This window comes from Schistocerca piceifrons, chromosome 3 (assembly GCF_021461385.2).
Source record: "Schistocerca piceifrons isolate TAMUIC-IGC-003096 chromosome 3, iqSchPice1.1, whole genome shotgun sequence".
NCBI classification, from domain to species: domain Eukaryota; kingdom Metazoa; phylum Arthropoda; class Insecta; order Orthoptera; family Acrididae; genus Schistocerca; species Schistocerca piceifrons.
Genome location: NC_060140.1, coordinates 341200108 through 341214412, shown reverse-complemented (window position 1 = coordinate 341214412; position 14305 = coordinate 341200108).

Here is a 14305-nt window from a genome sequence, read left to right as displayed (position 1 = left end):
TCTGGTTGCAGCCCAATGTATATTTCCAAATTATACAGGTAAAGTACTTTGGAATCCATGAGAGCACATACCTTTATTTCATATTTGTTTGGTTTGCTAGATATGTATTGGCAAAAACTGCACTAGATCTTTTTCACATCTACTGTAACATTTTCTCTGAGTGTATAGGATTTCTTCCATTTCTGTAGAAACATAAAAAATATTTCCCGAATCACTGTTATCTTGTCTAATTGCCTCCTCTCATTGCGAGTCACATGATTTTCAAATCTGAGGCACTGCACAGTGAATCTGAAATATTTCATGTTCGTTGTTGTTGTTGTTGTGGTCTTCAGTCCTGAGACTGGTTTGATGCAGCTCTCCGTGCTAATCTATCCTGTGCAAGCTCCTTCATCTCCCAGTACCTACTGCAACCTACATCCTTCTGAATCTGCTCATGTTCATTACGAGGTGAATTTTTTCAGTGCCATCCCCATAAGTTCCCCACAGATCCTCTAAGCTTTGTTTGTTACTTCTGTTAACACCAGCAAAAAATAGTTAGAGACCGATGAAGGCTGTCAGTTCAGTAGCATCAACTGCTTTTCCATGTTTCTCATCTCGAAATGAAGCTTTGATACTCTCAATGTACTAATTTCCATACAAAACTATAATAGAAAAAATGCCATCGTTTATGAGGCAATTCCAGCATTCTAAAGGAATTCTTAATGCTTTCCCAGGTAACTTTTGAATACTATCGTAGGGTCTGAAACGTACTCTCTCTCATGGTGAAACTTTATTCCATTTCGTGTCTTTGTTCTGTCTGATATAGTAATGGTCATTTTCCTGAAGACTACTTCTTCATCTTCATTGTCATCTTCCTCTGTTCCTGAATCTTCATGCCGAACTTCAACTACGTCATCACAATCTGTGTCCACTTCATCTTCAAAATCATCTTGAGCTTCATTATTATCCTCTTTGAACAATATGTTTTGGATATCTTAATCTTGATTTGGGTTGAGGAGGTTATATGTCTCACGGTTAACGAAGTTTATCCTCCTAAAATTCCTGTAAAATAACATAATCTGGTGCAGTGTATCAATTTGATACTTAATATTCAGACATCTGTAACAAATGATTAAATGGTCCAAAAAGAAAGTAAGAGCATTTTACATTCTAAGTTAGTTTTGTACTACTTACTAATTTATGTTGATAACCAAAGAAATGAACTGATGGAATGAAGTGCAAAAGGTTGCATTTTATCAAACTGAGCAATCAGCATATGTCTTGACAACAGAGCAGTCACGTTGATACTGAAAACCATTCTGAGAAGAAAATTACCATCAAGCAGATACCAGTGCTGCTAATTGTTGATAAGTGATTTACAGCAATTTTTTATATGTATGAATTTGAATAGCAACACTGTTGGAATCTTAGTATACAATGTGAACAGCAAGGGTCCCAACACACTTCCCTGGGCACACTTAATTTACTTCTACATCTGTCAGTGACTATCCACCCAACACAACATGCTGTGCCCTCCCCACTAAGAAATCATGTCACAAATCTCACTTGATACCCAATATGGGCATACTTTCTGTTATAAGCATATGTATGTTACTGAGGTAAATACCTTTTGGTAGTCAAGAAACATCTGACTGCCTTGATCCTGGCTGTCCACATAATGCGAGAAAAGTGCAAGTTGGGTTTCACATTTTTGGAATCCATGCTGGTTGATATTTAGGTCATTCCGTAGATGATATCTCATTAGATTTGAACTCAGAATATGTTTTAAGATTCTATGACAAATGATTGTCAGGAATATTGGACAGCAGTTTTCTTGATCACTTCTGCTGCTCTATATTGTAGATGGTTGTGACCTATGCTTTCTTCTAACTGTTGGCACAGTGTTTTCTTTGAAGGATCTTTGCTATAGTATTGTTAAAAGAGCAGCAAATTTAGAGAAGCAAATTTGGCATGGAGTCTGATGATGAATCCATCAGGACCTGGAACTTTGTTCAGTTTTAATGCCGTCAGCCATTTCTCAACACCACTTTCACAAATTTTTGTTTCACTCAGCTTTGCTGAGGTACAAGAATCAAACTGGTGCAGTACTTCTGGATTTTCCTTTGTAAAGGAATTGTTTGAACCAGCACATTACTAAAAATAATTAGTTAATTTTCCTGTTCCAGTCCTTTGTCTAAGTTGTCAGTACATTGTAAAGTATGAAGGAATTATAGGGATGAGCCTCAGAGCACTGTAGGCTCCTTGGGCTACAATGAAATTTTCTACGTGGTTGTGATTTTCATTTTGCAAACTCCAAAAATTCACTAGTACTCAGTTTTAACAAAATTTAATAGAGTTCCTGGGAACATGACCTTTTGTTATGAGAGCAGGCCAACAACTCCTTGCAACTCACATAAAATCTCTCTCCCAGTACTAAAGTGAACGAAAGATCTTGTCTGTAGTGGCCCAGTGCTAAGGGGCCACTATGTTGTAGAGGTCGAGGCTCAGTGGAGGAGGATGGAGGGGGTTTGTGAGACAATGGTGCTGAGTGATGGTGGCTAGGAAAACCCAACTGGACGATAAAAAACTTTTATTTAAGTTGTGATACAATAATAAAAGTGCTGTGACACTATAGACATGCCCCCTCGGGTGTGTGGCATGGAGGCAACTCTGACGGTTGCAGAAGCCAGCTGCTGGTTGTGTAGCTGGCTGTGATGTCTGCACTCAGTGATGCTGACACTTATTTAGCCTGCTCAGCAAAGTGTGCTATGTGGCATCTAGTAAGTGCCAGTGGGAAGTGCAACTGCCAGAACTGTTGTGGACACCATCTGCATCTGAAAGAAGAGCTCACCCTAACAGGTGATATTGGCAGGTAGTGGAGTGCTCGCTATGGTGTAGGTGTGCGGTGGCTGCACTGCCTTGAACACAAACTGCTGCCCTCCAAGGCAGAAGTTCAGCTGCTGCTGTAGAGATCCTTGAAACGGCTCATCTGTCACATGGTGATTAGTTGCTAGGTGGTGGACTTAGTAATGGAAGGTGGTTTGGCCGAGCTGCAGTGTCAGCTGTTTGTTGGTCCATAAGCTGCTGGTGATTCACTTCATGGTGGGTGGTGCCAGACTGCTCACATATCTACTAAATACAATGAGTATTTGTTTTGCTTAGTGATCTATTTGTTATGCTGATGCAGTGCTTTCAACCACACATGAACAAACATATATTGTATATTTATTGTGCAAACATAAACCTTTTTAAATTGAACAATGCCTATTGACATTAACAAACGAAAAGTAGGTAAATTAGAATTTCGGTGGTCTTTGTTGCAGGATTCTAGTCCAAGTCATTTGTGAAATATCATATTTCAAAAAGTTTCCATGCTGACACTTGTTAGTGCCATTCAGCCTGTGTGGTTACTATGTACAATGTTATGTTTGCTTCAGTGTCTTTGTGTTTTTTTAGTGCATAGCGACTTGCTAGTCAGTGTGTGAGAATCAAAGCAGAAGGTCATGAGTAGACAATGGGATTTACCAATGCAGAAAAAGCCGACATGCTCATTGTGTGTGGAAAGTGTAGGAAGAATGCAGTTCATTTTGGTACAATGTATGCAGCAAGATATGCCAACAGATGTCAACCACCTTGGCAATTGTTTACCAACCTCTTCAACCAGTTACATGAAAGTAATAGTGTAACACCTAGACAGCTTAACAGAAGAAAACAAGTAACAACAGAAGAGGAAGAAATGAATGTTCTTGCTGCTGTTGCAGTTGATCGTCACATTAGCTCCTGCACAATTGCATGAGGAAGTGGTATGAGTCAGGCAAGTGTTCTACACATTCTCCATCGTCGTAGTTTCTATACCTATCATATCTCTCTCCATGAAAAGCTTCATGGGAACTATTATGAGAATCATGTTAACTTTTGTACAAGTGTACAATCTGTACTTGTACATCCATTATGTATATTCCCATACAGGCGAGTCATTTTACTTGAAAGTTGCTTGGTCAGAGTTGGCAGATAAATACAATGTTGCAGTACCAGCTGTATTCTGAACTACGATGCAGGGTTCCTTTGGACAAGCGTGCATGTCCAAAGGAACAGGCACTGCGGTGACTGCAGTAGTTACAGTATACATCAAATGTATTTGCAATTGCAAATATGGACAACCATCAGCTGTAGAATGGAATGTGACAATGGAAATTTGTGACTGAGCTGGACTCGAACTTGTATTGTTTAGTGCCAGAGGTCGCCTTACTCTTTGGCTATCCAATAGCCATATCCAAATTTCCATGCGTCATCTACTGTCTCATGCATGTCCAAAGGAACTTTGCATCGTAATTCAGAAATACCGACATGGAGCAAGCGGTTTTCAAGCAAAACACCTCACCGGTACAGGAACATACATAACGGGTGTACAAGTATAGGTTGTAGACCCGTAGTTGACGACATATGGAAGTTTGAGTCTGGCTATGAGTCGTGCACGGATGGTAAGGTGACGGCTTGCGATAAGCGGGAAATCCGGGTTCAAGTCCCGGTCCGGCACAAATTTTCATTGTCATCGTTCCAGCCTACAGTCAAAGGTTGTCCATTTGATGTATTTCATAACGATATAGTTGCCGCATTGCTTGTTTTAAGGACATGTATACATGTTGAAAGGAACTTTACATCGTAATGCAGAATAACACAGGCACTCCAATATCAACAATCATTATATCACTGTAATCATCTTTTAAAGCACTTTTGGATGCCATTGATACAGGTAAGTATATCATTCTAGTTTAAAAATCATATTTACTTCAATATATCGATCACTACAAGAGTTAATACTCGTTTCACAAATCAAAGTACGTGCACTTCAGCATGCTATCATTATCTGAAAACATTATTTAGAAACCTGGAACCGCTTACGAAATAAAAATAGTGTTTCATCTTACGTGACTCACGAATGTGTTACAAAGCGATATCGCCAAACTTTGATGGGTTGTAGAGGGTGATTCGAGAAACACATTGAGAACAGGAACCTGTACCTGGAATCGTCATCCAACAACGCTACGGAGCGTTAAAGTTACAAGCGCCGGCACCTGCCCTAGGCCAACCCTTCAGTAGCAAACGCGACCTTGAACGCTGATGGACTGCAGGCGAAATGTCTCGCAATAGGCCTGTGTTTGTTATTCGAGGATCGCTTCTGATTGCCACAATCACCGGTGGAGTAGATGGAGCTAGCTGTTGCGTAGACCAGCCTTGTCTCCCATGAATGCGATGCTGTGTTGCTTCAGTGGATGAAGGTTTCGGACACAGTTTCCATATGCAGTTTATTTCTCTCCTCGTACCCTCTAAAATCTCCAGTGTTTTTTGGTATACAGAAGGTAACAGAAAGATACTGACAGTAACGAAATCAAAGGGGCTAACGCCTGATTATGCAACAGCTATCGCCATCTACTGTCACTGGAGCGTGCAGCATTCAACTGTGTTCAATGAATAACAGCAGAGTTTTCTTGAATTTGATGCTTTTAACTAATTTAAAAGAAAAAAATATTAATGCAAAGAAAGGAGGAGGAAACATAAGCATGTTTACTGTGGCAGACAACAGGAAACAAGTTTTAAAGATGACTGTTACTATTTATTCTATTGTTACTAGAAATTAAATAAAATTAGAGATGGTGTTCAAAATGCCTGCCTCCAGTATTGCAGCAAACCTGACATCTGCATACTGACTGATGCAATCCCTCAAAAGTACCTAGCATGGTGCGAACATTTTCGCACTCTGCATGTACCCTCGCAACTAAGTCTTCCAGTGACTCCGCTGAGGTGTCATACACCACATTCTTCAGAAGACCCCCATGAATAAGTCCACTGGGTTGAGGTCAGACGATCGAGGCACCAAAGTTACAGGGCCAACTCGACCGATCCAGCAATCTCCAAACATCTGTGCAATTGGGATTCTGGGCTGGTAGCTAGATTGAAATGTATGGGTGTCCTATTGACAGACTGAAAATGGCACCTACTTCAGTAATTCCAGCAGCACTTCACAAATGAACATTGGATGGGTATGGCCTGTGAATCGAGGAAGAAGCATATACATACCAAACAAGTAATCATGCACCATGCCAGCCCACAAATTTATGGTAAAATTTTCTTGATGACCTCGATCATGGGTGGCGTGGAGGTTCTCTTCTGCCCAAATATGAAAATCTTGAGCATTGAACAAACCTCAGCAGTTGTAGGACACCTCATACCTGAACAAAACATACGCAGCATAATACAGCTGTGTGGTGCAACACTGCAAATACCATTGTCTTAACTCCACACGTGGAGGAAAATCATGGACTGTTAGCATATGTGCCGTCTTAAAACAGAATGGATGCCTTCTGTCCTCATGCACCACCATTCAAACTGCTATGTGGTTGCTTTGCACTGCATGTGCAGGAAAATTTATGAGAGTATGATATGAAAATAGGAAATAAATTTGTCAACAACTTTTCGAGATATGTAATAAAAATTTTTCACCTTTATGTATTACAGATATATTTATGTACCATACATATAAAAAATATATAACCCATGTCCATCTGAATCTTTGTTAGAGTATCATGTAAAAATTTGATATAAATTGGTCTAGAAGCTTTTGAGACTTTTACTAAGAATATTTCTTCTTTCTACACTGGTGTCCAAAATTAAAGTGAGATACTGCTGTTTCCCCGTCCTGTCTAATTCACGATATAATAATGCAAACTGTCAACAGATGTCGTTAGGATCGTGTTCTGCACGGAAGATGGTTTGCCGATCAACGGAAAACCCACGCCAGCGATGACGTCAGGGCACCTATCAAAAAGAGCAGTGTTTGCAGGGTATCCCCACATCCACAATCGCTGTGTACACAGTCAAAGACGGTGCAGTGTGACACAGAGAAGAAGCCTACACACTCTCTGCTGTGGAGGGCCATAGGAAGAAGGGAAGCGGGAGAGTCGCAAACTGATGTGGCCCAATGGGTTAACGTGAATCGTTCTGTTGTTCCTGAGATGAGGCAATAGTTTATAGAGACCGAACCTGTATTCTGGAGAGCAGGACACAGACGATCACGTATAACATCAGAAAGAGTGGACCGTTATTTGGATGTAAGGGCACAACAGTACTGTCTTAGTACTGCACTGCAACTGGAGTCTGACCTCGCAGCATCCTTTGGACATGTACGGAAGCAAACAGTGTACAGAAGTCATCAGGAGAGTGGCCTTTATTGCTGGAGACCTGCTGTCTGTTTATCTCTGGCGTGTCTTCACAGAAGGGTATGTCTAGAGTGGAGTCGTCAACATGCTACGTAAATGATTGAATGTTGGGCAAATGTTCTTTTCACAGATGAGTCCCGGTTTGGTCCAGAGAGTGATTATCGACCGATTCGCATCTGGAGGGCACGTGGAACACTATTTTGGGACCCAGACATTATGGTAAGAGACCAATATCGAGGAGGACCTCTGATGGTGTGGACTGGGATTATGCTGACCACTTGAACACCTCCTCATGGAATTGTACAGGTGAATCAGCAAGGTACCGTAGGAGATCTTGGGGTCTCATGTGTGTTGTTGTGAGGTGCTGTTGGTCCAGACTTCATACTGATGGACGATAATGTTCGACTTAACAGAGCATGGGTGGTTGATTTTTTTTGGAAACGGAAGACGTTGCATGCATGGTGTGGCCTGCTCACTCTTCCGACTGGAATCCCATAGATAGAGCATGTCTGGAATGCACTATGGAGTGGGTTGCATCACGTCAGCACCCATGAACCACTCTCCAGGCCTTATGAGCAGCTCTGCAGCAAGAATGGGCGTTATTACCTGAACATGAGATTGATGACATTGTTCACAGCATTTCCCGTCTTTGTCAGGCCTATATTGGTGCCAGAGATGGTCACACCTCATACTGAGCACACTAACCAGTTGTCAGAGTGTATGTTCAAATCCGTTAAGTTGGAAAAACAATGAAAGAACATTTTTGTTTACCGTTATGAATGTTGCAGTTGATTACGTACTGTATTCTTTACATTGCTTCTACTTTACTATCACCTGTTTATACTGTTTTGTGGCAAAATAAACGCAATATTGCAATATTTCCGTTTGTTGCTTTAATTTTGGACACCAGTGTGTGCGTACACTACCGGCCATTAAAATTGCTACACCACGAATATGACGTGCTACAGACGTGAAATTTAATCGACAGGAAGAAGATGCTGTGATATGCAAATAATTAGCTTTTCAGAGCATTCACACAAGGTTGGCGTCGGTGGTGACACCTACAACGTGCTGACATGAGGAAAGTTTCCAACCGATTTCTTATACACAAACAGCAGTTGACCAGCGTTGCCTCGTGAAAAGTTGTTGTGATGCCTCGTTTAAGGAAGAGAAATGCATACCATCACGTTTCCGACTTTGATAAAGGTCGGATTGTAGCCTATTGTGATTGCGGTTTATCGTATCGCGACATTGCTGCTTGCTTTGGTCGAGATTCAATGACTGTTAGCAGAATATGGAATTGGTGGGTTTAGGAGGGTAATACGGAATGCTGTGCTGGATCCCAACGGCATCGTATCACTAGCAGTCAAGATGACAGGCTTCTTATCTGCATGGTTGTAACGGATCGGGCAGCCACGTCTCGATGCCTGAGTCAACAGATGGGGACGTTTGCAAGACAAACATCTGCACGAAAGTTCGACGACATTTGCAGTGGCATGGACTATCAGCTCGGAGACCATGGCTGCGGTTACCCTTGACGCTGCATCACAGACAGGAGCACTTGGGGTGGTGTACTCAACGACGAACCTGGGTGCACCATCGCATAACGTCCAGGTTCTGCTTACAGCATCATGATGGTCGCATCCTTGTTTGGCATCATCGCGGTGAACGCACATTGGAAGCGTGTATTCGTCATCGCCATACTGGCATATCACCCGGTGTGGTGGTATGGGGTGCCACTGGTTACGCGTCTCGGTCACCTCTTGTTCGCATTGACGGCACTTTGAACAGTAGACTTTACACTTCAGATGTGTAACGACCCGTGACTCTACCCTTCATTCGATCCCTGCGAAACCCTACATTTCAGCAGGATAATGCATGACCGCATGTTGCAGGTCCTGTACGGGCCTTTCTGGATACAGAAAATGTTCGACTGCTGCCCTGGCCAGCACATTCTCCAGATCTCTCACCAATTGAAAACGTCTGGTCAATGGTAGCCGAGCAACAGGCTTGTCACAATACGTCAGTCACTACTCTTGATGAACTGTGGTATCGTGTTGAAGCTGCATTGGCAGCTGTACCTGTACATGCCATCCAAGCTCTGTTTGACTCAATGCCCAGGCATATCAAGGCCGTATTACGGCCAGAGGTGGTGGTTCTGGGTAGCAATTTTAGTGGCCAGTAATATATATATATATATATATATATATATATATATATATATATATATATATATATATATATCACTTAAGATATTAATAAATAAGTATTCTATGTCCATCAGAGGGTTTATTAGAGTATTGTGTAAAAATTTAAAGTAAATTAGGGATAACTTATCGACATTTTTGGTAACACTTTTCACCTTTATGTATTACATATAAATTTATATACCATGTATATTAAATATATGTGCCGTATGTCCATCTGCATGTATTTTAGAGGCCGCGCGGGATTAGCCGAGCGGTCTAAGGCGCTGTAGTCATGGACTGTGCGGCTGGTCCTGGCGGAGGTTCGAGTCCTCCCTCGGGCATGGGTGTGTGTGTTTGTTTTAGGATAATTTAGGTTAAGTAGTGTGTAAGCTTAGGGACTGATGACCTTAGCAGTTGAGTCCCATAGGATTTCACACACACTTTTCTGTATTTTAGAGCAGTGTGAAAAATTTGAAGTACTTCGGCCAAGTAGTTGTCGAGATTTTTGGCAGCAACGTTAATCAATTACATGTCTTTATACAGAGCCTATCTAATGTTTATTAGAATATCATATGAAAAGTTTATTAAATTGACCAAGAAATTTTCAAATTTTTTGATGTATTATATATATTAAAAATATATAGCTTATGTCTGTCTGGAAGCTTATTAGAGCATAATGTAAAATGAGAAATAAATCGATCAAGACCTTTTCGAGATTTTTAGTAACAGCTTTGAACAAAAACCTGTCTTTGTATAGTAGTTTAGATTTATATATATCACATACATTAAAATATGTAGCCTGTGTGTGACGAAACGTTTATTGGAGTATCGTGTAAAAATCTGAAGTAAATTGGTCAGGTAATTTTCGAGATTTTTGGTCACAACATTAAACACCGACATATTTTCATACAGTAGTACAGCTATAGGTTTCTATATACCTCATATATTTTAAAAATTGTAATCTACATCTGTCACAAAGTTTATTACAGTATGATCCAAAACTCTGAAGATGCGAAGATCGTTGTACGCTGACATGAATTGTGTCAAAACAGAAAAAGGGATAGGCAAAATAATGTAAACATTGGTAGTATGGGGATGGTTGTGTTTAGCGGTCAACAATGCAGGTAAGACACGTGTCATGCTGGACTGTGCATGTTCAGTACGGACTAGGCATCAGTGCAGGTTGTTTACGAGTAGTGCACACTTCGTATTTGCATTCAGAGTCAGAGGTCGACGTGCAATGAAAGACCTAACAGAGTTCCAAAGAGGGAAGATCGTGGGTGCCCGATTAGCTGGAGCATCAGTAGCCAAGACAGCCAACTTATTGAATGTTTCAAGAGTAACTGTTTCAACAGTCACGACATCCTACACAAAACATGAAAAGACATCAGCGTGGAAACGTAACAGTGGGCGAAAATCAAAACTAAATGACAAAGATCGTTGTGCGATAACACGAATTGGGTCAAAACAATACAAAACTACGGCGATTAAAGTGACTGCAGTGCTCAATGGCCATCTTCAAGACCCCATATCCGTCGGCTCTGTCCACCGAGAAGTCCATAAAGCGAATATTCGTGGACGAGCTGCTATACCGAAAACATTAGTGACGACAGCCAACGCAAAGAAGCGTAAAATATGGTGTCAGAAACATAAATCCTGGACAGCTGATCAGTGGAAACACGTCATATGGTCCGACGAGTCAACGTTTTCGTTATTTTCAACATTGGTCCAGGTTTGCATCTGGATAACGCCAAAAGAAGTCAACTATCCTGATCGCTTGATTCCAACGGTTAAACATGCAGGAGGAAGTGTGATGGTGTGGGGAGTCATATCATGGTATTCTGCTGGTCACATCATTACTCTTAAAGGCCATGTTACAGCCAACACCTGTGTGAACATTTTAGGTGATCAGGTGCATCCCATGATTCAAATGTTGTTCCCCAACAATGACGCCATATTTCAGGACGATAATGCACCCATTCACACAGCCAGGACAGCACAATCGTGATATGAGGAGCATGTAACTGACTTGCAGCTTCTTCCCTGGCCAGCACAGTCCCCGGACTTGAACATTATCAAACCCTTGTGGGCGGTGGGGTGCAGACTCTGGATCAGATTTACGCCTCCCTCGTCACCACAGGAGCTAGAAAAGATTCTGATCGCAGAGTGGCATAACGTTCCACTGGAGACTATACAAAAATTATATGCCAGTATTCCAAGAAAAGTCGCAGCTGTGTTATGGAAAATGGGAGTCCAACCCCTTACCCCTTATTAATAAACAATTCCCAAAGTTGCATGTGTGAATGTGTGTACTATTGCTAGAAAAAGAGCTTATATGCCAGTATAATGATTGTATAGTCTCCAGTATAACGTTATGCCACTCACCGATAGTGACGAGGGAGGCGTAAGTCTGCTCCAGAGTCTGCACTCCAGTATATATATATATATATATATATATATATATATATATATATCTGTGTGTGTGTGTGAATGTCTATACTAGTGCTAGAAAAAGAGCTAGTGCTCGAAAGCAAGTGTGAATGATGTTTTCTGCAGTGTGTTTCTGTGCTTCACACATCGACCCACTACAGGTGAGTTGCTGCCATTCCCTTATATTTCAAGAAGAAATTAATAATTACAACAGAAATCAGGTGCTTATAGGTGTGAATATTAGCGAACTATCAGTCTAATAAGTCATGGTTGCAGAGTACAGAGACGAATTATTAACAGAAGAATGGAAACACAAGTAGAAGCCAGTGTCAGGGAGAATCAGTTGGGTTTTGGAGAAATGTTGGAAAATGAAACGCAATACTGGCTCCATACTTATCTTAGAAGAGAGGTTAAAGAAAGAGACTTAGAGAAAGCTTTTGACAATGTTTATTGGAATACATTGTTTACAATGCTCATGGTAGCTGGGATAAAATACAAGAAGCTGCTATCAAACCACTCTGGTTGACGACAGCTGTAGTTAGTACAACTTTATAAGCTTAAGACAGGGCCTTTATAACTTTACTTTCGCTGTTTGATAAGGCCCCCATGAAAAACGAGTGATCGTGGGGGAATGAAACTTTGTGGAAACGTTTGTGAGGACATGTGGAAAAGAAATACGGAATAAACTGTTGAAAGAAACACATCTTAATATCCATATGAGAGGGTGTAACCTCCCCCCTCACTTATCGACCTTAAAGACAGTGAAAAATTAAACCGCGTGTACCTAATGGAAATTTGGGAAAAGCAATCGTCACCGAAGTTAATCTATCGGCAAAGAGGGAGGAAAGGGTTACATCTTAATGAAAGGAAAGATGCAAGTGAAACTGGTGGAAATTAATTTTGAAAAGGGATAAAGTTAATAAAGAAAGTAAATGTGCGGCCGTTACGTTAACAATTAACTAGCGGTAATTAGATATTTGAGATTTGGAGGAAATCACGGTCGCCAGTCCTAAGGACAATTACTATAGTAACTGAAAAAGTAAGGTTATTACACATATAATTAGCACTAGAAGCGTGGCAACAGAAGGTTGACACGTGTAGTGTGAAAACTGAAAGTTTGTCAGAAGTAATAAATTTCGCTACACTCTGACTTAATTTAGCAGAAGAATTAATAAAACCAGAAAACTGAAAGTTAGTTTAGTGACTGAAATTAATAAGAAGCTTTCTTTCTGAAGCACATCGAAATCCAGTAAAATACGGTTAGTCTTGGACTACCTCAACAATCATTTCAAAAGCAACTTGACTCTACGCAATTTAGAAACAAGAGATTTAACTTTGAACTTGAATTAACTGATTCTGAACAATTAACAATAGTAAAATTTAGTACGTACCAAGCTGAGCTGCAGTCACAGGTAAGCTAAATTATGCTAACAAAACTCGCACTCTTAGTTTGTGCTCGTGTAACCTAAATCTTGTAGCCAGCTGAACTTTGAAATTAAAGCAGTGAAATCGAATGATGCTGGCGTTTGAATTTCAACGACCCTCGGGCTCATTTCGGAAAAGGAAGGGACCCTGCTTGGCAATGCAATTGGGACAATGAGCAACAAAGGTTCATGCTAAGTTGCTGTAATTTTGCGAGGCAAATGGAACAATTTGAAAAGCTGAGGTCTGCCATACAGTTCTGAAACTTTACGTGCTTTTAGTCTTCCTTGTTGCTTGGTTGAAGGTTTGAAGCCGTCGATCGAGGAGGTGGCGACAGTCACTCATTGTCGGCCGTCGCTGTTGCAGAAGCTGGATGTTGGCGCGCCTTCTTCTCGACACGGTCACCAGGCGAAACGGGCTCTTGATGTGCGCCAGCTAATGCTTCCCGTCCGCGACACCATGTCAGAAACTATCATCGCGAGTCGAGCGCAATTACATGCTGCCAAACCCCGAAAGCGCGGCAACTCGCGGGAGCGTCACACAGCACCTGCTCCACTCGCTACTCCCGCCAGACTCTCACTCCTCTGCCCGCGCTCCACGCGGCAGAGTTAACACTACCAAAGATCCTACACACTTTGATTCGTCACACGACCTATCGACGTAATCGTTCGATAGCAGTTTTCCCTAGGCAAGACCCAGCGTAAAAATACAAATAATATTTACGAAACAAACCAATTATACATCGACATGAGTGCATAAATATATATATACAAACAGTAAAACAATTACAATATATAAAGAGACAGAAATGTCATATCTTGAGGTAACAAAACAAGGAAAAAAAATATAGTACAATAGATGGAAATAGGAGGATATGCATTTCCGGCGTTACACGTGCCCCACATTGTCTGAGGATGTTCGTGTAACGTAAACAGACTCAGAAAATGTCCCAAAACAGAAACAGCGGAAATGCATATGCTCAAAACATCAACAAAATTTAGCATTCGTCTAATTAAGCATAAATCAATTTTTAGACCATAATAATTGAGTGGAGAAACTCCTAATCTT